Raw genomic sequence first — 24232 nt, 5'->3', positions numbered from 1 at the left:
GCTGTTTTTCATTTACAAAAGGCTTTTTGACAATCAAATCTCTAAATAGTATAAATTCAGCTGAACCTTCTGATTATTGGTCCTGTAAAGCTTCTTCAGCTGACTTATTTCATACACTCTTCGCTTCCCCTCACACACATCAGTTTGGTTAAAAGTATGGTCTCAATTTAATAATATTTTCTCTACCAATGTACTTTTTTTGTAAATAAAAATATATTTCTATGTAGTTTATTAGTCTAATGGGACACTTATTCCTATCCTGCAAATATTATCGATATGTTAGTCAATGGGAAACTAACCATTCAATGCGTTCATGTCGATATCTGTTCTCTGCTTCTAATTCACTAATTTTCCTCCCAATTCTTGTAGTGCATACCCAAGAAATTTCCATTTTACAGTGTTTTGATGAAGGAGCTGTATCCTTCCACTGCTGTTTCAGCATCTAGGATCACAGCACGAGGCCTGGGCATAGGTAGTGCCACTTTACAGGGCACTTGCAGGTAAATTAAACAGGCCAGTAGGGTATAAGCCAGTGTTACCATGTTTTAGGGAAGGAGAACAAGCATTGTAGCGCTGGTTTGCAGTGCTAAGGTCAGCAAAAATGAAGTAAGCAAAAAAACAGATGGTCTGAAGGCAAAAAGTTAGTGGTAAAACCCACCAAGGATGAAAGGTCTACGACATGCACACTGAAAAATTGTGACACAAATTCCCACCCACATTGGCAAAGGCGGAACTGACATACACACAGGCACAGTGATATATTGAGGTGCACACTGGGAAAGGCAAAAGATAGAAAAATGGTATAGAAAACAGAGACTATGGGCCAAGCACTCCCAAATCAGATGGCAATGCTTTCTATCTCATGTGAACACATCACTTCCACTTCTAATACTGTCTTATCTTAATCACATTGTCAAACCAAAAATCGGTCACATGCCTTTGTGAATTACCTGTGCTGCAGAACCCAGCACATTTTACCCACCCACCTCAGTACAAGGCCCTGCCGATAAGAGAGACAGGCTATAAGAAAGCCAAGAAAATTAAGTCACATGACATTGTGCATGTGTGTCTACGTTGCAAGGAAACTCACCTGCACCACATTAGGTGCTTATTTACAGTTATTTGGCTAAATTTGAGGAAGAGGGTGATAATGGATGCCTACTGTGTTAGGATTAGAACTGTATGAGTTTTGTGAGCATTATACCTGTTAGTCTTAGGGTGGTCTTCCCCCAATCATTTTGCCTGCTTACCTCAATTTTTTGCTGAAGTTTGCTTTTGTTGGTCTCATGGCTGTGTGCACTTTACCACTGCTAACCAGTGCTAAAGTGCTTGTGCGGACTCTACGAAACATGGCTACATTGGTTTACACTTGATGGGCATATTTAAATCACTTACAAGTCCCTTCTAGAGTGGTATACCATATCCCCATGGCCTGTAAATGAAATGCTATTAGTGGACCTGCAGCCCTTATTGTGCCACCCACTTAAGTAGCACCTTAAACCTAGTCCTAGGTCTGCCATTGCAGGCTGAATGCAGTTTTAAACAGCCAATTTCACTTGACAATATAACTCGCTTCTCAAGCCTTAAACTCCCCTTTCATTGCTTTTAAGTCACCCCTAAGGTAGGACCTACATAGTTCTTAGGGCGAAGTGCATTGTAGGTCTGCCTGCTGTAGTGACCAGCTGAATACTCAGCAAGTCTGCTATGAGAGACCTGGAAGTACTGCTTTGCTGTCTGGAGCCTGTCTTGAACCCTAATCAGACAGCCCTGCTGTTGGAGCCCTGCATCTTCACCTGAACCTAGGACTACCAGAGTGACTCAAAGACCTAGTTTGCTAGCCTCCTGTTTAGAGTTATAGGGATATAAAAGGCTCCTGCAATTTTTAACCTGCACCTGGACCCAGCCTCATTGAGTTCTGAACCCTCAAGTGGTATCCCACACGTCCGCGTCCTGGGTTGTGGTGCTAAAGGTGCCCAGATAGCCAAAATCCAAAACTTGTGAATTAGAACATGTTTGGCTAAAAACTGCATTCTGCATTGAACACAGAGGGAAGACTGGGAAAAACCTGCTTTTCGATCTGTCAGTGGTGCATTGTCAGTCGGTCTGACTTTGTTGCCGAGTCTGCTACGATCTTCTCCACAGCAGCAAATTCTGTTCAGCAGTCCTTTGCCAAAGTGGTATCCGACCTCTTGGTACTGCCTTGTGCAACAGCCACCTCCCGCTGACAATTTTTAACTTCCAAAAAGGTTACAGTTGAAACAGGAAACTTCAAGCTCTTCACAGGGAATTCTCTAGAACCTTCTACTTCAAATAAGGCACCAGATATAAAAATAGAACTCTCGGAGCCACCCTTCAGTTCTCTTTCTGGACTTGTGGAAGAATTCTCAGACAGCTGCTGTGGCTTGTTGTGTACTCCACTATACTGCTTTGCTACAAATGGAAGGATTGCTATGCTGTCCAAAGCCTGCCTTTAACTCTGAGGTGTGTCCTGCTGTTTGAGCCCAGTTTCACTGCTTGAACCCAGGACTACCCAAGTGACTCCAAAGGCTACATGGCTGTTCTCTTAACAAGAGCCCCAGAGACAGAAAAGGCTCCAACCATCTAGAACCCGCAACTGGACCTGGCCTGAGTGAGTCCTGACCTCCAAAGTTGTGCCTCTCCAGACCCTTGTTGGTAGTGCTAAAGGTGCCCAGATGGCTAAAAGCCAACTTTGGAATGTAAAGAAGTTTTGGGTAAAAACTGCTCTGAGAACTAAGGGAAGACTGGGACCAACCTGCTCATCTATCCACCCAAGATGCATCACAGGGTGGACTCATTTCACGGCAGCTCCTTCTACATTCTTCTCCAAAGAAGCAAATCCGGTTCAGCAGTCCTTCAACAAAGGGGTATCCAGCCTTGTGGAACTCTCGTTCCATACAGCCACTAGCCCCGTCCTACTGGAGATTTTTTACTTCCAAAAAAGAAATTAAAAGGCCCATTAGGATGGCGGGCAGATTGCCCCCGTCAGGCTGGCGGTAGCGACCGCCAGTCTGGTGCGGGCAATCCGAACGCCATCCGCACCTAAATTCCCCCCCACCATCCGAGGGGGACTTCGCAAGGCGACCGGGGCAGAAAAATTTTAAATATGGTGACGGTGTCTAATAGACACCACCAGCCATATTAGGATGGGCTTCTTTAGATGCCTTTCCGCGGCGGCGATGCCGCCATGGAAAAGCATGCGGTCCTCACTCTGGGGGCCCCCTGCGGGCACCCAGAGTGAAGGAGAGGTGGGGGTGCACACGGGGGTACCTGTGGTACCCCCCTGCATTTGCATAAAACAAAGCGGCAGGCACCGCGCGGTGCCTGTCGTTTTGTGTATGCAAATGCATTAATGCACTTTTAGCATTGTGGCAGGCAGTGCTGAGAGCACTGCCCGCCACAATAATAAAAATGCAGGATGTGCCCGCCACTATGGCGGGCACATCCTAATACCCCCCACGGGACCCTCGCCCTTATGGCAGGCGGTCCCTTTTTCCGATGGCATGGCAGGCGGACAAAGTCCGCCCGTCATCTTAATGGGGGCCTAAGTCTGAACGTAGAAATATTCACCACGACTTAATGCAGGAGCTCTCTTACAACAAAGCTCCCACCTTGGACACCCGCCTCCAGCCTTACCCACTGAACGTTAACATCTCAGAACATTTTCTTTTGTAACCGCTTACAGGGCCTAGTCCATTTCTTGTACTTAAACCATGTTCCATTGTGGCTGGCCACATTTTTCTACTTTGATCCATCTTGAGAGCGTGGATGGTGCTTTAATCTTTTAAACTCTAGTTCAAATTCTTAACTCTGGTTCTACTGATTGGATTTTTGTCATTTTTATGTCAAATTATATATTAAAATGCACCCTTTTTCCAAATTTGTGTGGGATTTTCTTGTGTTGTGTTTTCACTTTATTACTGTTCGTATGCTGCATAAATACTTTACAGATTGCCTCTGAGTTAAGCCTAACTTATTTTCGTGCCAAGCTACCCAGGGTTAAGCACATATTAATTTAGTGACATTTTGTGCTTCACTCTGCTAGGGATCGTAGCTGTTACTTGACCAGGGCTCACATCCCAGTCAACCAAGAACCCTCTTTCTCACAGTGAGTCTTGGAGGGCATTTTTTTTTAAGAAGGAACAAGCTTGCCGAGACTCAAACCCGGTTCCCCAGCTTTGAGGTCGACAGCTAGCCGTAAGGCTACATCCTCTCCTCTCTTCTTTAGAATATACACATTTAGAATGCATAACCATATTTATATATATGATTGGTGGATAGAATGACTTACTAATTGATTGGTTTGTGCCTACCCAAATGTGTTAATGCAACTTTCATGGGTGGGCATCATCCTCTCTGTTGTTATTGTGAAGTCGCATTGCTTTCACTGCATTGAAATGTGTCGTAGATGCTAGCTCCTTTCAGACGCTTTCAGTTCACAACCAAAGGTCCATATGACCAGAAGAGGCTCCTACATGAAGACTACACGAGAACATTGAGACACAAGGAGCTCTGCAGCATCACCGCCCTGCACACTTACAAGTTTTACTGTGTGAGGATTGTACCTGATAAAACCAAATAATTTTTCACACACATTTTCCACCTGAGACATATGAGCAGAACAGGGACTGGAATCATGTAAAATACATGTGGTTAACAAACCAGTAATTGTGCACGCCTAATGTTATGACAAGTCCCTGCTGTAAAGTGGTGAAGGGCCCTAGGCCCGCATGCTAGGAGCAGCAATAATGTGGACGCAGACACCAGATGGGGGTAGTGGGAATGGCCACGAGCACGTGCGCCCGGCCCCATTTATTGGCCTCGTCACCTGACCCAGTGACGTAGGTGCTGGGTGTGTGTAATGTGTGCTTACAGGCTGCAAACACTAGAACGTGTCTAATGCTCAGACACTACACCTGCCACACACTCGTAGTGGGTGGTGAACGGGGAGTTGACATCGGGCCCTCCAACTCCACCCCATGCCACTGACCAGTTAAATTCAAAGGTTGATATTAAAAAAGATATCTTTCCGCATATTGGCTGACTCAACTCCTGGTGTGGGCTTTTTTGTATAATTTGCAATAGGCATATTGCGCAGGCACAATGAGGTTTTGGGCATTGGGACATCATCCAACAAAATCCGACTGTTCTTATCACAGCACATCGCACAGTGATGTCTGTCCTTCCATAGTTCTTTTGTTCCTAAATTGTATTCCTACATTTCAAGCTGATGGAAATAGCCCAACCGCATTGATTGGCAATGTAATTTAGTGCATGTTAGTGAAGTAATGTCAAAATGGCTTATGTAATATGCAAATGCTGGCATGCAGTGTGCTTAAGTAATTATAAACTATACTCTGTGGTACAGCTTGGATTTTTTTCATGAAGTCACACGTCTGGGCAAGATGGGGGATAACATTGAGTGATAAACACTTCCCAACAAAGTTATCAAAAACGATTTCTTCGACTCCACCGATTCCAGTTGCAATTAAAGTTGATGGAGCGGAACTGGAAGACTTATTACAAAAAAAATTGATGATAATTAACACCGCAGTATGTTCAAGCATGCACAAACTGAAGAAGAATGGGCTTGCATAGATTCAACGCATCAAGTGATTTTTAGCATTCATGTAAATGTTACTCTTTGCATTAATTTATATTGATACTGCTCCACATACATTAAATTAAATGAAATCAAACACGTGTGTAGTAGTGCTCGGCTTCTGTCTTGTCCACATTATTAATATTGCTGGAAGAGCAGGTCGGTGGTTGTCAAACACAAGAGGTCAAAACAGCTTTGAATGGACAGGAGAAACTAGGGGTAGACACCCTCACACCCTCCAGCTCACCTTAAATGCGTGGTAAAAGCATGCGTTGTAAAGTCATGCACGTGGTAAAAATATGTGTGCTAAAAAAGCATAGTAAAGGCACAACGAGGTAAAAGGCTGTTGCCCAAATTAAACATAGTGCTAAAATACTACATTCTTTCTATGCCATCCTCATAAAGTGCAAATGGCTGAGGGGCAGTCAAAGCCTTTCCTAGGGTTCCATTTACATTGCACCATATGGACATTTATAACAAATGTAGGTGACATGCTTAAATGATTAAAACATGCATCTTGATAAACTGAGCACTAATTATATAATTCCTTACTCCATCTGTGCCCTTAGGATGGTATGTCACAATGGGTGGTGGATTTATGGTACCCTGTAGTTCAATTTAACATGTGCTGATTTCCAGGCCAGAATAAAAACCTGGAACTCAGCTTCTGATGTAGGTAAGAGCTACTTTGGTATGCAGTGTGGTTCCCCTGTTCTGCGGTTTACCTTTCAGTAAAAATCCTGTTACTGCTGTGGATGATACATTTCTCCAATAGTTATTGCAAAAATAAATGTGATAGATATTACTGGAGAAGTTTGAATGACGATTATGTGAACACTACTGACATGGGAACATAGTGTCAGGAAACAACATCCTGAGACTTAGAAAGAGTTCTTGATTGTCCGCCGCAGTGCCCACGGTCGGCGAGCTGCTCAAGAGCCCTCCCCAGGGTGAAGAGGAGCCTTCTGCAGGGCCGGTCCTAGCCATGGGCGGTATGGGCAGCTGCCCAGGGCTGTGCGCTCAGGGGCGCCCCCCCCTTGCAGTTGCAGGAATAAAATAATCATGGGAAAAGAGGGAGCACTAAACACTGTCTGTGCGCACGCACCGTGAAGCACGCACCCCACCACCTAGCTTGGTGGTGCTGCCTTAGTGGTGGTGACGTGACGCCGGCCTTGCCGATGCGGGTGACAGTGGGTCCCAGGGCCGTCAATCTGGTAGCGCGCGAAAGCGCTACCAATGATGGCCCTGGACATGATTTTATGGCTAGCCCCGCTCAGTGTGACGCATACCTGAGCAGTCAGTCAGTCACTCACTACTCGGATCGGGATGCGTGGGCAGGGCTGCAGGCAGGAGTCGGTCGGGGCCCCGTTGAGTCGTTGTTGAGTTCTGTACCATACGTTAAGGTAAGAGACCTGCTTCAAATCAATCGTTTGTACTGCTGAGGCTGCAATTTACACAGATGTTTACTGACCAGTTCAAAATTGTGTTTGCAGGAACCGATCTGTGCGAGCGCTGCACCAAGTGAAGTTACATTTTTTGACTCGGTCAGTCCAAACCCTTGGGCAATATTGCACTGGTGTAAAATTGTTCGGTCATGGGGCAATTCTTGCAACCCGGCCCCCAGTCTGGTCTGCTCCAAAAGATGCAAGAAGAAAAAAAAAGTGCTTAAAGCATTTGCACATGTCTTGCACCAGTGCAAATTTTCACGGTCTGGCTCAAGACGTCATAATGCAGCTTCAGGAGCAGACTTGGTCACAGGCGTGCCCATTAGCTGAGGAAAGTAGCTGTAATGGCACATGGGGCAAATTGCTTGTGGGGTACGAGGAGGTGACAGAAATAAATGCAAGTAGATAAAGGGGGGCAGGGGAGAAGGGTGGACAACAGAAGAACAGACAGGGAGGGGACAAGAGAGGCACAGACAGCTGGAGTGAAACAGGTGGAGTAAAAGGGGGAGGAGGGAAACAGATGCAGGAAGACAAAGTGACAGACAGTCTGAGGCGCGAGCATCCAGGTAGGGTAAGTACTCGAGACGCAGGTCAAGAGATGCCCAGGGAGCTGGTGTCCGTGGTGCAAGAGATGGCATTGTGTGCTGTCAGAACGTCACTGATACAGTACACTGCGTCTTACGTAACATCACGCATGTGACGTTATGTTATTACTGTCGTTGGTGGGTTTTACTGTAAGAGTGAGGGGCTGTCTCCTATACAGTAAGACTTCGCTTTGTGGTGGCTGTCAGTTTATTTGTCCATGAGACTGTCTAGTGTTAGATTATTGGCGAATGCCTCTGTGCACTGGCTTATAGATACAGGAAAGGGCACCAGGGGTGTAAGAGAGTTGTTGTTGATGTTCATTGGGTAGGAGAAGGGGAGGGGGGCTGCGGGGGAGGTGAGCGATGCGTTCTGAGCTGGTGTCAGAAATGTCAATGAAACAGGAAGATAGGTATCCTGTCTATGAATGTCATAAATACATTAGTGACATTGTCATAAATACACCTCTTTGCTTGTAGCTTTAGGATGCGTGTGGAAAAAGTTGACAGTGTGTGCCACGTGATGCTTGAGTATGATGGTGATTTGCCTACATTCTCACCAATTAATTTGCGAAGTCGCACTTCTGTGAGGGGCCTCACATCTTCCTTTTCGCCCAGGGCCTCAGAAGGCCTAGGACCGGCATTGGCCTTCAGCAGGACCTGCTAGAGCCCCCAGCAGGACTGCTTCTAGAACCCCCTGCAGGGCTGATTCTAGAACCCCCAGCAGGGCTGATTCTAGAAGACATGCATGGAATTGGAACAGGCAAGAAACGAGCCCATATCATAGCATGATGGACTGAAACCCTCAGTACCGCAGGCTGAATTGGAAGGACCACACAGCCTACCTTCTCCCTACTGGCCATTATGAGCTCTGAGCACTGCAGTCACAACAGCAGCTCTCAGCGCCGTAGGATGGATTGCAGCTCTCTCAAATCGTAGCCCCATCAGCATTACAGACTCAATATGAGCAGAGAGCTTCCTGGACCCAAAGCCTAAAGTCTGACCTTGAGTCTCATCAAAGAAAGATGGCTAGAACCCCACAGGGGTATTATTCATAATCCATGTAATGGAGATCACTTAGCACAAGTGACTCCAACCGGAAAGCAGACTTCAAAGGCCTGGACAAAAGCTCCCAGTAAACTACAGTTGTTTGTGATCACTACATTTCAAGGATTCACACAATATTTTTCAGAGTTTTTGTAGGAAATCCACAGAATATGAAGTCATCAGCATTGGCTTCCAGTGTTTTAATTTCAACTGTGCCACACGATACTCATCATCTCTCTTCTTACTTTTAATTAGCCTCCCTCCCCTGGTGTGATGGCCCTGTGTTCTAAAACACCAGCTGGGACCCTTATACCCACGCGCCTCTTTTGAGTTTAACAAAATAAGTTTAATTTGATTGTGTTTGGTGATACTGAAATCAATAATTCAAATGATTAGTGGCACATCAATCTTGGTGGACTACCCAGTAGGATGTGGTGAATGGGATGCTTACACACATTTTGCCCATAAGCAGAAGCAGACTTGGAAAAAACCTTGCTTCCATCAGCCCCACTGTTATTGCCTGGTGTCCAGCTGGTAGTCAGGTCCACCATTGGAGCACATGCAGGGTTGAATGCCCTGCGTTGTAGCTAGACACGTATTGCCTGTGGTGGTCCCTGTCTTCCGCATTCCCTGGTAAAATAAAGCATTAACTTTGTTTTCTGATGATTAACAAAACATGTATTAATAAAAACAAGGTGTATAATGTATGCTTGGAATGTGGAAGGTTATGTAACCGTATCTCATGAAAGGTTTCTTTGTTAAAATAATTAACCCTCAGAATAGAGTTTAACCATATGTGAGATAAAAACATTGGATTTAAGGCACACTGCTGATCAGTAAATGATTTAATATGATCCTGAAATGTGCAGTCACTAGGTCTTGGCTAATATGTTGGATAGGACATTGAATCCCCATTCTCCTGAGTCACCCGCGCATTCCGTGGTTCAGTTTTTAGGTTTTGCTTGCACAGAGTTTTCACTGTGCTTGAGAAATCTATTGTTCTAATATATAAAGGGATTTACATGTAGCCTCCTCTCTTACCTGGCTTTTCATTTGTTCTTGTGCATGCTAGTTACTTTTCCTCCATTTGTATTGGCTGTAGCATATTTTCCTGCATTTACCAATGTTTGTTCCTTGTCTGCTTCTCTTGTCAGTTTTCCGTAGCCGAAATACTCTTCACATCCACATTGGTAGGACTATTTATTCCATAAAGTTTTGCCTCTTAATGCTTTTTCATCTTGTAGCAGATTCATATGGTGAATCGCATCTCCTGGAGAAATTAAGTGATTTGCCCAGAACACAAGATGTTGCACCACTAAGACTTGAACCGGGATTCTCAGCAATCAAGTCATGTCGGAGTTATTTTGTCACTTTGATGAGTTTGTGGAAATTAACCTCCTGGTGAGATTTCTCAATGCGGGCGGTCACATTTCTTAATGTGAGTGGTCATGGCCGGTCACAACCACCCTCGTTAAGAAACCTTCCGTTTGTGTTGAGAAAGCTGACACTCGAGTAGAAAATCTACTCTAGCAGCAGAAAGGAAGCTGTGCCCTCTTGCACTGCACATGGTGCCATTTGGGAAGATTTTACAGTGTTGGACAAATACCCGGCGAAAAAATCACCTCGAACGGCATGGCCCTAATGCACTCTGTCGCTCGTGGAACTCCACGTAGCGCAACAAAGTTCTTTTGTCACTTGTTGAAGTTCCATATAGTGGAACTCTGTGAACTCCAACCAGGCTTAGTTAATAGCTCTAGCACAGAGGTCTGCCACCCTCAGGATACAGTACGGTTGTCCCACAGTAAAGAGAGGACACTGCAGAGTGCTTGTATGCTGTCTTAAGTATAAAATCTCTACGGGTAAATGGCAGGGCTCGGTATTAAGAGGGGAGGTGGGCCCTACTGAACAATGACAGGAAAGACTGCTACTACTTACAGCACTCTCTAGCAGTGAGGTTATAGAGTGTGAACATAGGATTGCACTGCAGCTATGAATTTTACAGATAGAAGGTTCTCCCTCTTGTAAGTTATAGCACAACTAAGAGAATGCATGCTCTTTAACATGGGACTATCAAGATATCCATTTAGCCTATGAAGGTGGGAAGTAAAAGGCACTGAAAGCTCACCAACAATATGATTGTTACCCTCACATGTTGGACCCAGGTCCAGTTCTGGTATTCAGGGGAGAAGAGTCACATCATTCTCTTGACAAAGTGTTTGTTCTTCAACTTGGGGCAGAAGTCAACATTTTTATTTCTAGCTTCATATCTTGTAACTCATTTTCCCACTTCTTTCATCCTTGCAGTGTTGCCTTGTAGCCAGTGCCATCATTTTGTCATATCTTGATTACTGTATTGGTAAGCATGCCTCGCTGTTTGCGTTCACATTTGCAACACCTGCAACCACAGCTTGGAACCAGGATAGACAAAAAACGCATCACTTATGTTATGGCACACCATATCTCACTTTCTGTCCAATCCACTCACTCACCTGGCCATCCAGTCACCCCTCTGCATATTAATCCATCCAGCAAGTAAATAATCCACCAAGGCAACAACTCCCCAATTGAGTCATTTGTTCACCCATTCATCCATCCATCCATGTATTCCTTTGTTCATTCACTGATTCATCCTGAATTTTCACCGATCTACTTATCATTAATTTATTCAACCTTCTATTTTTTCAGATCTTCCATAATCCGCCAACCCGCTAACCCAATGTTTCAACGGACCCATCTGTCCATCACATCGCCCATCTTTCACTGACCAATAATCCATCCATTCACAAAACTATCCATCTATGAATGCAACTACAATTAAATTGAGTCACACACACATCTATCCACTCATTCACCCACCACATAACTACACGAAGACACAGCCTCTGAATAAAAGACAATTTACTTGCAACAGAAGACCAGAGTCTACATTTGAATGTGTGTAAATTGAAATAGATCAGATCCTAATATTAGATAACATGTATATTTCTCAATTGCTCTTCAATTTAAGTAAGATTTGAGAGCTATATTAATTTGTGTGTGAGAAAAATATTGATTGGGGGCCACCAACTTTTTATTGTGATCAGTTGAATGGATTTGTGATACCATATTGAAATTTTCTTTAGTCCAAACATCTTTATTGTTATTAACTAATATTTGTTTCGCCAGAGATCACATTACATTATTTTATTACCATTTTAGAAGATATCCGTCCAGGCACATTGAAAATTGTCTTTTAAGATGTACTTTGTGACTCTTACTTTTTTCTGCCATGTGTCTTAGAGTTAAGTTTTTTTGTAATAAATTAATGTTTTGATATTATTGTCCTATACTCTTTTGTTGTACATTAATATATGTGACTGCTGGGGGTCCTTAAAGATTTCATTGTGCCAATTCCTTTTTGGCTTTAGTGCACTGTGCTTTTCAGTGTTATGATTCATCAATATTGGGTCACCTTAACTGAGTTGGCCAAGTCTTATGATTGTTTGATCTGGCCCAACAAGGTATCCCGGTGACAGCCCGGTGTGCTGAACTCTGGGGGTGCCATTCTATGGGTAAAGAAACCCTTTTAATTGGCATATTACATGTTAATGGAATAAGCTCTGCCCCGTTGTCATCTGGTACAGTATTCAATATCAAATTTCTAAAATCTAATCAGTTGCACAGTGGCTCATGTATAGCAGTGTTCCTCACCCCTGCAAAGAACTAACCTTATAATTCATGTAAAGTCTTCGGTTTCAGGGGTGATATCATAGTGTTCCACAAGAAAAAGTTGGGATGTAACACAAACATAGTTCAGTGAAAATACTACATGGTTTATGTTAACTCAACATTTTCGTAGAAAGCAAATTCTTCACATAATTCCACAGAAAATTTGGCAAGTTTGCAAATGCTGAAAGTTTTTTGCCTTTCCACTCATGCATGAAAATCGTGAATTTTGCAACAATTTACGTCGGACATATACTTCTGTTTTACTAGAAAAAATTAAGAAAACAGGTAGGTGTACTTTGCTGAAAACAGATAGGACCTGATTCTTTAGAAATCTGTTGAGGATTAGAATACTCATGTTTCGATGCGTTTATGGACTAGCCCTTGATTACCTAAAACCAGCCTTACAGTCTTCATCATCTAGAGAACACCTAAAGCACAGGTGCCCTGTGTAAGTCTGCCTAGTAGTAGCACTAGAGGTTCACAAATTTGTTTGTGCTTGGAAATCAAATATATGAGTGCAATTGGCTGAAATGATGGCTGGAAGCTACCATAACAGTTGACTTCACAGTCATAAATCCCTTTAATCCGGTATATTTCCCAATATCCCCCAATATTCTGAATCTGCTCTCCATGAGTGGGGATTTCAGTTTTCCAAAGTGTCAGAAAGCAAATCACTTTTACGGGATGTAAACGAACACCTAACTGTAGGGGGGTGTAGTAGAAGGGATTTCTATGAATAGAAAGACTTTCCCTGTGGAATAAAAGAAGGAAAGAAATGTGTCCTTGAACAAAGACTCTATCTTTCCACAATGTGCAATTGTGCCACGTAGACACTATTTTATTGGGGAAATGCGAACACATCCAAAAAATACAAGGCCCTCACAAACCTATTTCAACGATATCCCTGAAACCTGTGACTGGCACAGGTTACCAGGTATTTTTCTGTAAATTTCCGTGAATTCTAGGAAAGACAAATCGTTGCACCCATCGTTTCGTTTCATAAACTTTATTTGAATGTTTTAAAACATCATAAAAGTATACAGATTAAAACATTATACTTATAAAATTGCAGCAACAGGGGAGATACATTTCATTCAATTTAACTAGTAAATATGGCGTAGGCTACGATAGTTGAAATACAAAGTTTAAAGGAAAACCATACTTTTTCTTGCTGTAATAGATTTTAAGATGAAGGTTGCAGTAAAAAAACATATATCCGGGCTCGCAAGTGAAAATAATAACTTCATAGCATTTCCTGTGGTAAACATAGAATATTTCATGAACAAAGGTTTAAGATAAAAAATACGCAGAGCTTTGTACAATGGATAGAGTAGGAGAAAGTGCAAGGTGCTTTGTTTAGTTAAACCGTCACACGGACAGGGGGTAACAGGGTAGCATTTCATCATAGGGAATGCCACCAAATTATGCACAATGCCAAGTCTTAGCCTTGAAAGGACAAATTGATGGGGTCGTCTACTAATGGCATTGAGGTACATAGGTATGCCCGAAACATCATCTTTAAGAGAATAATAAAAAACATGAGTTGAATACTCTCTTGTTTCTGTTTTCCGCATATCAGTTTTAACCCTCAGAAATTCACCTTTGACCTCCTGTTTAGACAAGGAATTAATACATACAGGATCTTTACTTACATCCATATCAAATAGGTCCTTAAGAGTTGAAATCACATATTTTAGCCAGGAGATGTTCTAGACTTTTTCCGAATGTAAATAATCCTTGATGATTCTTTTGGTAAAGCCCGTTTCAGACTTGGTAAAAATTGATTTCCTCACCAATAATGGTCCTAGTCCAATTAGGTCGGCTAAATAGTCCAATCCTAATTCTAGGTGTGTTAACTCAGTGGATGCCGAGGGTGGGAGGCAGAGTAATCTTTTGAGGAACGTATTTTCCATAGTTTGCAGACCCCTTACATTACAATGTCCCCATATCCCGGAACCATACAATGCTATTGATGCACATCTATGTTTGTAGATATTCAACATGTCTACAATTCGACGACTTCCTACTTTTGAAGCAAAGCGGAAAACGCCTAGACAAGCCTTCTCCGTCCTTGCTTTAACATTTAAATGCTCTGGTCTCCAGGAGCCTCCATTATTAAAAGTAACGCCCAGATAACAGAAATTTTCGACAACCTCAATACGATTTTCCTTGAAATAAAACGGTTTAAGATGTTTTACCTTTTTGCCACACACCAAGATAAATGTTTTTGAGTTATTAATTTTGAGTTTCTTCCCCTGGATAAAGGCATAAAAACAATTCATCAATTTTTGAGGGTCTATTGCGGTTCTAGAAAGTAAAACCGTATCATCGGCATAGAGTAATACCGGTATAGGTAGACCTCCCGCTTGTGGGGCGTCGGCTTGGATTTTCATTAGTTCCTGCTCAACTGAGTTAATAAAAAGCGAGAAAAGCAACGGCGCCAAAACGCATCCCTGTCTGATGCCAGATCTGACCTTGATCTTTCTGGTACACTCTCCCGCTGGACCGTAACAGATTTGGGCCGATAGGTTGGAGTAGAGTCTTGCTAAGAAGTGGATAATAGCAGAGGGGGCACCCATGCCCAGTAAGGTTGACCACAATAGGGCATGGTCGACCAAATCGAAGGCACTGGAGAGATCCGCAAAACATAGGAACAAAGAGCCCGGTTTGGCCTTGGTGTATTTTCCTATTAGAAGATTTAGGTTAATACATTGTTCTACAGTACCAAGGCCCTTTCTAAAGCCATATTGGGATGGTGCAAGAATATTGTTGTCTTCGGCCCATTCTTCCAATCGCATCAATAGAACCCTACTCATGATTTTTAACACCTTCGCTGCTAGGTGTTTTCCCCTCCTGTGCTGAAGAATGCAGGATGCCAGTGTTTCATGACGAGCTCGGCTCGTCATCAGCACAGCTCAACCATGCATCATGACGAGCTGAGCTCGTCATGAGCATGGAAAGGGTTAATGAGGAATCCAGGAGGGAGATAGGGCGGTAGTTCTTGGCCTCTCCTCTATCTCCCTTCTTGTAGATTGGAATAATAATGGATTCGCTCCAGGTTGAGGGGGTGTTATTGTCAGCAGCGGCATTAAAAGCTAGGGTCAATAGAGGACTCCACAGGGCCAGATTAAATTTGTATAAGTCAATAGGGACCCCGTCTGGACCCGGAGCCTTCCCTCCTTTGCTCCCGTTAATAGCCATATCTACTTCATGCATCATAATTCCCAGGGGTTCAGATGGAATAATGGGGTTATTAAAGATGTTAGCAGGGGTCTCCCTGACTGGGTCAAAAATCCCTGCGAAATATAAGACCCAACTATCTTCACTTACTTGAGCAGTAAGGACTGGGAATTCTTCCTTCTGGAGGAAAGGGCTATTAATAGTGCTCCAGAACAATTTACTGTCCCGAAGGGCTGCAGCTTTGTTCAGGTCATCCCAGGCTTGTTCTCTTAGCTCTTGTTTCCTGTGTTTCAATTCAATGTTGTAATTAGCCCTCAAGTGTTTAACCACTTCCCTATCTCTAGGTAGGTTGGATAGCGCATTCTTAAGAGCTTTTAGCGCACTGGTGCACGCATGATTAAACCAACCTAACGTATCCCGTTTGATAGGGGACTTGTTAGTAGTAAAGATTTTCTTAATTATGGTGCCGAGCTCCTCGAAGTCCTTTATAATGCTTTTGGATGGAGCATCGATTTCGAGGCAGCAAAGTATAGCTTTTGAACCAGCTTTCACCACTCTACAATGTAAATTCTCGGATTTTTGCCCACACCACTTAATCCGTATCCCGTTTTGCCTACATGGAATGATATTATCTACAACCCTGCCGGAAAAAACCTTCCTAGGATTCTCGGTAAAGATGGACATAGTTAGAACGTTGTGATCACTCAAAGCAAGGTCCTGAATAAGCGGGACCGTACAGAGCGGGACAATCTGAGTCGAGATAAGCAGGTAATCAATAACAGAGGCAGTATTTCTCCCCGTAAAAGTGGGAGCCATATTACCCTCTTTATCGGGGGCATGTTGATGGATGGCCATATCGTACTTTAGTAGAAGATTGTTGAGGGAAATACCGTGGGGGGAGTGTAGAAAATGAGCTAAGTACTCCCCATTGTCCCCATCAAACCCACAGGCAGTTGTGTAAGAGTGAGGACAGGTTCTGATATTAAAATCTCCACCCCAGATGATGTCATAGGATGTGGTAGATTTATAGTAGATGGTGTCCAGTACAGCTTCGAGCTCATCCACAATAGAATTGCTGGTAGAATCAAAGGTGTTATTGTAGTGATTAATCAGCAGAATGTTCCTATCCCTGTTAACTACTATTTCCAATATCTGAGAGTGAAACCCCACGAGATGACTTTTTTTACGAATACAGGGAGGTGTACAGATATTAGATCAATAGACCACCTTTTGCCCTCCCCATCACAGATTCTTCAGCATGACAATTATAAGATACAAAGCCGTCATAGTGGATGTCTTCAACAGACCATGTTTCTTGCAAACACAAAATATCAAAACACATAATATGTTCTCTCCATCCCAAGGCCGAGACTCTTTGCCGCCACCCTGCAATATTCCAACTCGCCATTGAGTAACCTGTTGGCTTAAGGACCTGCACAGGTTCTATATTTGCACAACCCATATCTGTTGGCCCCGGAATATGGGGTGCGTGAAAAACCTCCTTCGGGTCAACAGACGGAATAAGGGGTACCATAGAAACCTCCTTCGGGTCAACAGATGGGGCAGGTATCATATAAATCGTATCTAAGATACGAGGAGCTACCATACGTTCATCCAGTAAAATATTTTTTGAAAGGGCTATCCTATCTCCGATAACAGTGACCAACTCAGGAGATGGTGCATTGGGGTATAGTCAGTCGACTCCCTCCAGGCCTTCTAAACAACCATAGCGATTATAATCAGAGAAGGGGTTGGGTTGGGGTATGTATTGGGGTAGCATGGGAGGTCTGGAGTCAAATGGTCGTTGCCTGCCCCTACGTTCCACTACAGTCCAGTCACCTCTTCTAGTATGATGGAAATTATTAGTTGGTGGAAAAAAGAAAGAAACTGGGAGGGTTTGTATAGTGGAATCAAATGATCTGTTGAAGCCCGCACAGATATGGGAAACCGTACGGGGATCTCTAAAACTGACAGTAATGCAATCTCCATTGATGGTTTTTGGAGTCTTACCAACCCAGGGAACCCTCCTGACTATAATAATTTTGTTATGTAAATGAGCCGGTAAAGGTCTATTCCAATTGAGCCACTTAATAATTCTGTGTTTCAAGGAATTAAAAGTTTCTGTTTCCCCGTTTTCTAGTGGCGGTACTCGAGCTAAGACGACTGTACACCGATTGGCTTCTGGTGGAAGGTCAGGCCGACTGGGTCTAGGGGTTTTAAATTCTTTAACCGGGGACCCCTGATTCACCTTGTCCGTATGTACCGAAGGTTTAGACAAATCGGCTGTTAGGCTCACTAAATGCTAGTGGGTTGGGGTATTAATTTTACTAGATAAGGACGGGGCAGGTGGACAACTTGTTAAGGAAGGGATAGATGATAGTGTCTGACTGGGGAGAGGGGGGGCCGAGGGGGTGGGGACAATAAGAGGGGTGTTTAGGCATTTGTGGTTGCTGGAGTTATCTAGGATTGAAGCAATGGTTTTCTCTATATTGGACATTCTAAGGTCCAACCTATCCAATTTGGCCTCTAATGGGAATATAATCGATTTAAGTAGGGCTGCAACGCACTCCATGGACATCTCACTACCAGGGGAACAGCTTCCTGGGTGTTGTTGGACGGGGGTGGGTCACCACGCAGTTTAGCTGATTTAACAGATCTACCAGGTTTTGGCTCATTTTTATTGTATACTCTTTTCCGTTTCCTAATTGCACCTTCCCTCTCCCCTTGGTTCTTAGTATTAGTGGAACTCTCTTCAGGGACAGAGATAACTGAAACATTATTGCTATCAGGAACAAAATTAATCTCTGCTACAGTTTCAATTGTGTTAGCTACAGTATTCACTAAAGTGTCAGAGTCCACTCTTAGCGACGGTTGTACCTCGGGAATCAGAGGCTGAAGTTGAGTTTTCGCAGTTTCTTACCGGTGTTATGGCATTAGCAAGAGGTCCCATAGATGAGCGTTTTAGAGAAATAAGTTCTGTGGATAAGCGTTTCTCCAGGATGACGATTTCTTTGTCAATAATGTTGTTTGCCCTGATAAGGAATTTTTCCATACCTCCAGCAGTTGAGAGGCTTCCGGTTAGCGATGATTTAATCCGTGTTTCTCTACCAGACATGGTCCAAATGGCTAGTGGATACTATACAAGTTAGGGGGGTAGCCCGGTCCGGTCACTGCTGGTCACGAACGGGCACAAACGGGCCCGCTCTTGGCCCGGTCTTCGCCCGTGCGCGTCCCGCGGGCCGAGTTAGATAGCCCAGCAATATAGTTCCCTTTAGGACCACACCCTACTTTCAATCAGAGGGAGGAGGCGGCGGGAAGAGGCCCAGCTGTGGCAGGTTAGCGCACTGCCCGCTTGTCCTTGCAGTCCCGTCGCAAGCCTTTGCTGGAATCCGGCTTCACTCCACTCCGTTCACAGGCAGGCACAGCTGCCGAAGTTGCCCAGGGACCCGAGCGGCTCCCGCGCAGCGGGGGCCGTGAGTCGCGGGTCAGGTCTCCAACTCCCCACAGCAACAGCAGGTAAAACAGGAAGCGTCCGCCGAGTAGCGCCTTTACTCCCAAAAGGGGCACACAAAGCCCAAGTCCGGCCCCTACTTTCAATCAGAGGGAGGAGGCGGCGGGAGGAGGACCAGCTGTGGCAGGTTAGCGCACTGCCCGCTGGTCCTCGCAGGCCCGTCGCAAGCCTTTGCTGGAATCCGGCTTCACTCCACTCCGTTCACAGGCAGGCACAGCTGACGAAGTTGCCCAGGGACCCGAGCGGCCCCCGCGCAGCGGGGGCTGTGAGTCGCGGGTCCGGTCTCCAACTTCCCACAGCAACAGCAGGTAAAACAGGAAGCGTTCGCCGAGTAGCGCCTTTACTCCCAAAAGGGGCACCTTGATTACCTAAAACCAGCTGTACAGTCTTCATCACCTAGAGAACACCTAAAGCACAGGTGCCCTGTGTAAGTCCGCCTAGTAGTAGCTCTAGAGGTTCACAAATTTGTTTGTGCTTGGAAATCAAATATATGAGTACAAATGTCTGAAATGATGGCTGGAAGCTACCATAAAAGTTGACTTCACAGTCATAAATCCCTTTAATCCGGTATATTTCCCAATATCCCCCAATATTCTGAATCTGCTCTCCATGAGTGGGGATTTCAGTTTTCCAAAGTGTCAGAAAGCAAATCACTTTTACGGGATGAAAACGAACACCTAACTGTAGGGGGGTGTAGTAGAAGGGATTTCTATGAATAGAAAGACTTTCCCTGTGGAATAAAAGAAGGAAAGAAATGTGTCCTTGAACAAAGACTCTATCTTTCCACAATGTGCAATTGTGCCACGTAGACACTCTTTTATTGGGGAAATGCGAACACATCCAAAAAATACAAGGCCCTCACAAACCTATTTCAACGATATCCCTGAAACCTGTGACTGGCACAGGTTACCAGGTATATTTCTGTAAATTTCCGTGAATTCTAGAAAAGACAAATCGTTGTACCCATTAGAGTTGGTAAAGTTGTGGTTGCAGAGTCTTTCTTTGGAAAGCAGACGGTTAACGCTCTTTTCATGCACCATCCCCACCGTGTTTAGAAAAACTCCGCAAAAGATAAACCTATAATATTAATGTTCCATACATTTTCCAGGTGAACTGCTTTTAATTAAAGTACCATTACTATGCAATATGTGAAAATGATCCTGAAATAATAACAAAAAATGCAAAGAAAGAACGCGGGAAATATAGTTTGGGATACTATGCAGCATTTGCAAAGGCAACATTCATAAACTTCACTGTGGAAAATAAAGTTGCACACCCACTACCCCTACAATGGAAGCTACATAGTGTAGCATTTTCGAAGTTGGATTTTTCAAAAGCTTGATCAGTACATGTATATTTTTAATTATGTATCAGAATCGTTAAATGAATAGATTTTGCCAAATATTCGTTTCTTTTCATCAATTCACAATATAATAAACACCAATAAATGATGTGGATCTCCGGTGGTACTGTCTGTTTGTCCAAGGATAGGCATCTGTCTGGATGCCATTCTACTGCTGTAGAGCATGGATGTGTGCTTCAATTTCAACCAACATTGCTACATAGCTTGTCAATCTTTCTTGCGAAATCCTGGATGCGATACGCCTAATGGCTCTTTTGTTGGACCTCTCTTGTGCAAGGCCCAGGATATGCTATTTCTGTTCAGATCATATTCCCGCTGAACCTGTATGCGGTGCCCGAGTGCCAAACCAGCTTCAGCCTTTAGTATTCCCACATACTCTGCATTTTTTAGTTCATTTCCACAATTCCTGCTGTGGATTTAGCTGACAGCTCTGGAGTTTGAAATGTCCAGCCTCCATTGCACTGACCCTCCTGCCTTTCCCCAGGGACTGTAAATGCTCTGTTAGGGGGGGAATAGCACGCCCGCTACCCTTAAAAATCAATACGTCCCAGCGTGATAGGGTCCACAGGGCTTCTAAAGGCTCTGGGAGGGGGCCACGCCTTTGCATGCAGCATATTTCAGTGACATTTATTGCGCAGGACAAGTTATGAGCCGAGTCTTAGGAAGGGGATGGCTCACAGAATATGAGGTAAGGGATATGCATTCTAGAGGACACAGAGGACAGTTTGTCAGAGTCCAACGCAGTTGGAATAGAATGCCAAGGGGAGTAAAGGGCAAAGATGTGGGAGCTTTCTTCAAAGGCATTGGTCCAATAAGAACCAAAGCAAGATAAAGGCTGAAGGTATACACATAAGGCTGCAGGAATACACATACGGTCTCATGTATGAGAAGTGATGCATCGCTGCGTGAAAGCAGCAATGCACCACTCTCAGTGCGCCCTCCTTGCGACATGATTGTAGCGTCATATTTACTGTATGACGCATCATGTCGCAAGGAGTTACAGATACGTCAGTATTTCTGAGGTATTTGTATGGCGCAAAAGTGACGCATTGCTGGAGTGTGTCACAAAAGTGACGCAACTCCAGTAGTGTCCTTTCACATAGGGTTTTGAAAGGGCCTGCGTCAGCCTTACGCCTGCTGTGAGGCAGGCGGCAGATATTGACGCATTTGCATCCTAGAAGTGGCGCAGTGAAATCTTATCGATTTCACTGCGTCACTTCTATGACCCTTTCTTGCGTCAGCACGCCCACCCTGCATACATTATACCTGGCGCAGGTATAATGTATGCAGGGTGGGGGTTTACAAAGTGACGCATGTACCTAGATGCGTCACTTTGTATATTTTGTGCAACAAGGCACATTTTTTACGCTGCTGGTGCATCACAAAAAGTGACGCACCGGCTGCGCAAAACTGACGCAAGGGCTCATAGATAAGCCCCATAATTTGTAGCAAACAGCAAATAAGCTTAGGCCTAATTTAGATTTCGGTGGGCGGGTTACTCAGTCACAACCGTTACAGATATCCTGTCCTCCTTAATCTAAATGCCATTATTACCTATGGGATTTATATTTCATTTTGGGGGTATCCATTCATTTAACTTTGTGATAGAGCAACCCGTTCGCCAAAATCTGAATCAGGCCCTTAGTCTGTAAAGCGATATATTGACCTTCAGCAAATTGTATTTCTTGTGGCCTTGGCTTACAATATTTTTATTCTGGTTGCAGCTGCATAAATGAGCATTTATTCGATATTTTTATGACTACACTACTTGCCACCCAGCTGCTTCCTACAGAGCTCTTGTCTTATGGCATATCGATTGTGAGCAGTCTTCTACACCATTACATTTGAGATGTGAACGAAAAGTTTGTGTTCTTGTTAAGTCACGCCTGGCAAAAATCATGAATACAATTCATTTGTGGGGAATAATATCTATTACAGCAGACAATTTGTTAGTACCATCAGTTTTACAAAGCAAATAGAAGTGTTCTTGAGTTTATAAACTATTCCACCCTCCCCACCTGTTCCCAAAGCAAAATCTAGACCTATGAATGTTTTTTCACCTGAAGCTTTGTGCTGCATTGACTACTTCTTTATGCTTTAATATATTTTCCAGTCATCTGCAGTCTTATGCGTGTCACCATGCACATTTGGAAAATGTGTAGGACAATTAGCATTACACAATATTCAGATAACACGTAATACAATCACAAAATATGCACATCATCTTGTATTTTATACAGTATCTCGCCGCATTTTAGCTTTTTTTATAAATAGCAAAATAATTTTTCTTTCAAATAAGTGGAGATGTCAAACTCCGCTAACTTTTATTTAACAGGAAGTTGTACTAAACAGAAGTTTCAATTGCAATACATGCTTTTATATTTAACACGGTCCTCTCTTTAAAAAGTGACTGATAAATAATAAAACACTTAAATACCTTGAGGTGCACGCACTAGAGTTGAGAAAAAAATCTGCTGAACTCCCGAGTGGTTTAATTCAGAATGTCCTGCCGGGAGCTTGACTTTCTATATATTCTGATAAGTTGTTTTTGCAACGTTCCATAGGCCAGCCTTTCTGCGAGTCTAACTGGGAGGAATGACAGGGGGCGGTCAGTGGGAAAATCCCAAAAGCGTGTAAAAGTACATCGTGTACTCTCCGCTTCTGGAAGAATAAGCTGCGACGTTCAAGGGGAAAAACCCAAGTCTGAGTGCACTTCAACTCAAGTTAAATAAACCATCTAGTTCGCCAGATGACCCACAACAAGTCTGCAGTTATCTTGTTAGCGACTTCATCTCTTAAAAGGCGCCTATCATATTTTTCTTCTCTGAAAGAATGCCTTGGAAAGAAATCCTGGGCTGTTGGCCAAGTATTTTAAGCAGAGCTGGGAAAGGGCTTCTCTGCTTCCAAAGCACCTCATTGGGCAATCATCACTCCTTTCACTTGTGAGGTTTCCCTGTTTTTTTCTTGTCTACTGCTGAGGAACACATTTCTTTTTCCAGTAAAATTTCATTGCCAGAAACAACGGTGTTCTTTCCTTTCTGGCCACTAATCACATTTCAGATATGCACGTACCCTCAGATATAAACTCCTTCCGAGGCACTTTTTTCACATTTCCTACTGGGAAACATCTAAGGAGGCTTAAACACACCAGGAAATCGCAAAATGTCTTGGGGGCAGAAGTACCAACATTCACATTTGCAAGTCTCAAATTGCGTCAATTTGCGACTCGCAAAAGTGAATGTACCACAGTGTCTCAGGCACTGTTTGCGATTCCCAATTGGGTCGCAAATTGCATGCCTCATCAATATTCATGAGACAGTCGCAATTTAAGACCCCATTGAGAATGGCTAGCACTCACAGGGATGGTGGCCTGCGGGGGTCAGCAGACCACCATGTCTGTGACTGTTTTCCTAATAAAGCAGTTTTTAATTCTTTTAATGCAGCCCATTTTCCTTAAAAAAAAAGAAAAAATTAAACATTTTGGTTTAATTTTTTAAGGGCAGGCAGTGGTCCCTGGGACCACTGCCTGCTCTTAAAAAATATTTTCGCACCCATTCACACAGGGGAAGGGGTCTCCCATTTGCAAGTGGCTTACCACCCTGCGAGTTTTTTGCGACAGCATATGTGGTCGCAAAACAATCATACATTGCAGTCAGACTCGCTATTAGGAAGGGACGCCCTTGGCACAGCCCTTCCTAATAGCGAGTCGCAAACCATATTTTGTGAGTCGCTAATAGGTTAGCGAGTCAAAAAATATGGTTTGTATAGGGGGATGAC

General features: G+C 43.7%; 1 protein-coding gene across 1 annotated transcript in view; it reads right to left on the bottom strand.

Annotated features, from left to right (window-relative positions):
* Positions 1 to 23215, bottom strand: part of LOC147688933 (metalloreductase STEAP4-like) — a 166821-nt gene extending 143606 nt beyond the window's left edge. The window contains exon 1 of the mRNA XM_086941828.1: positions 22893 to 23215. The gene's annotated coding sequence lies outside the window, so the exon portion shown is untranslated. The remainder of the gene's footprint in view (positions 1 to 22892) is intronic.
* Positions 23216 to 24232: the final 1017 nt, after the last annotated feature.

The sequence above is a fragment of the Lissotriton vulgaris genome, chromosome 10 (genome assembly GCF_964263255.1).
Source record: "Lissotriton vulgaris chromosome 10, aLisVul1.2, whole genome shotgun sequence".
NCBI classification, from domain to species: domain Eukaryota; kingdom Metazoa; phylum Chordata; class Amphibia; order Caudata; family Salamandridae; genus Lissotriton; species Lissotriton vulgaris.
Note: the sequence above shows the minus strand (reverse complement) of the source record. Positions and strands in the feature narration are given on the sequence as shown.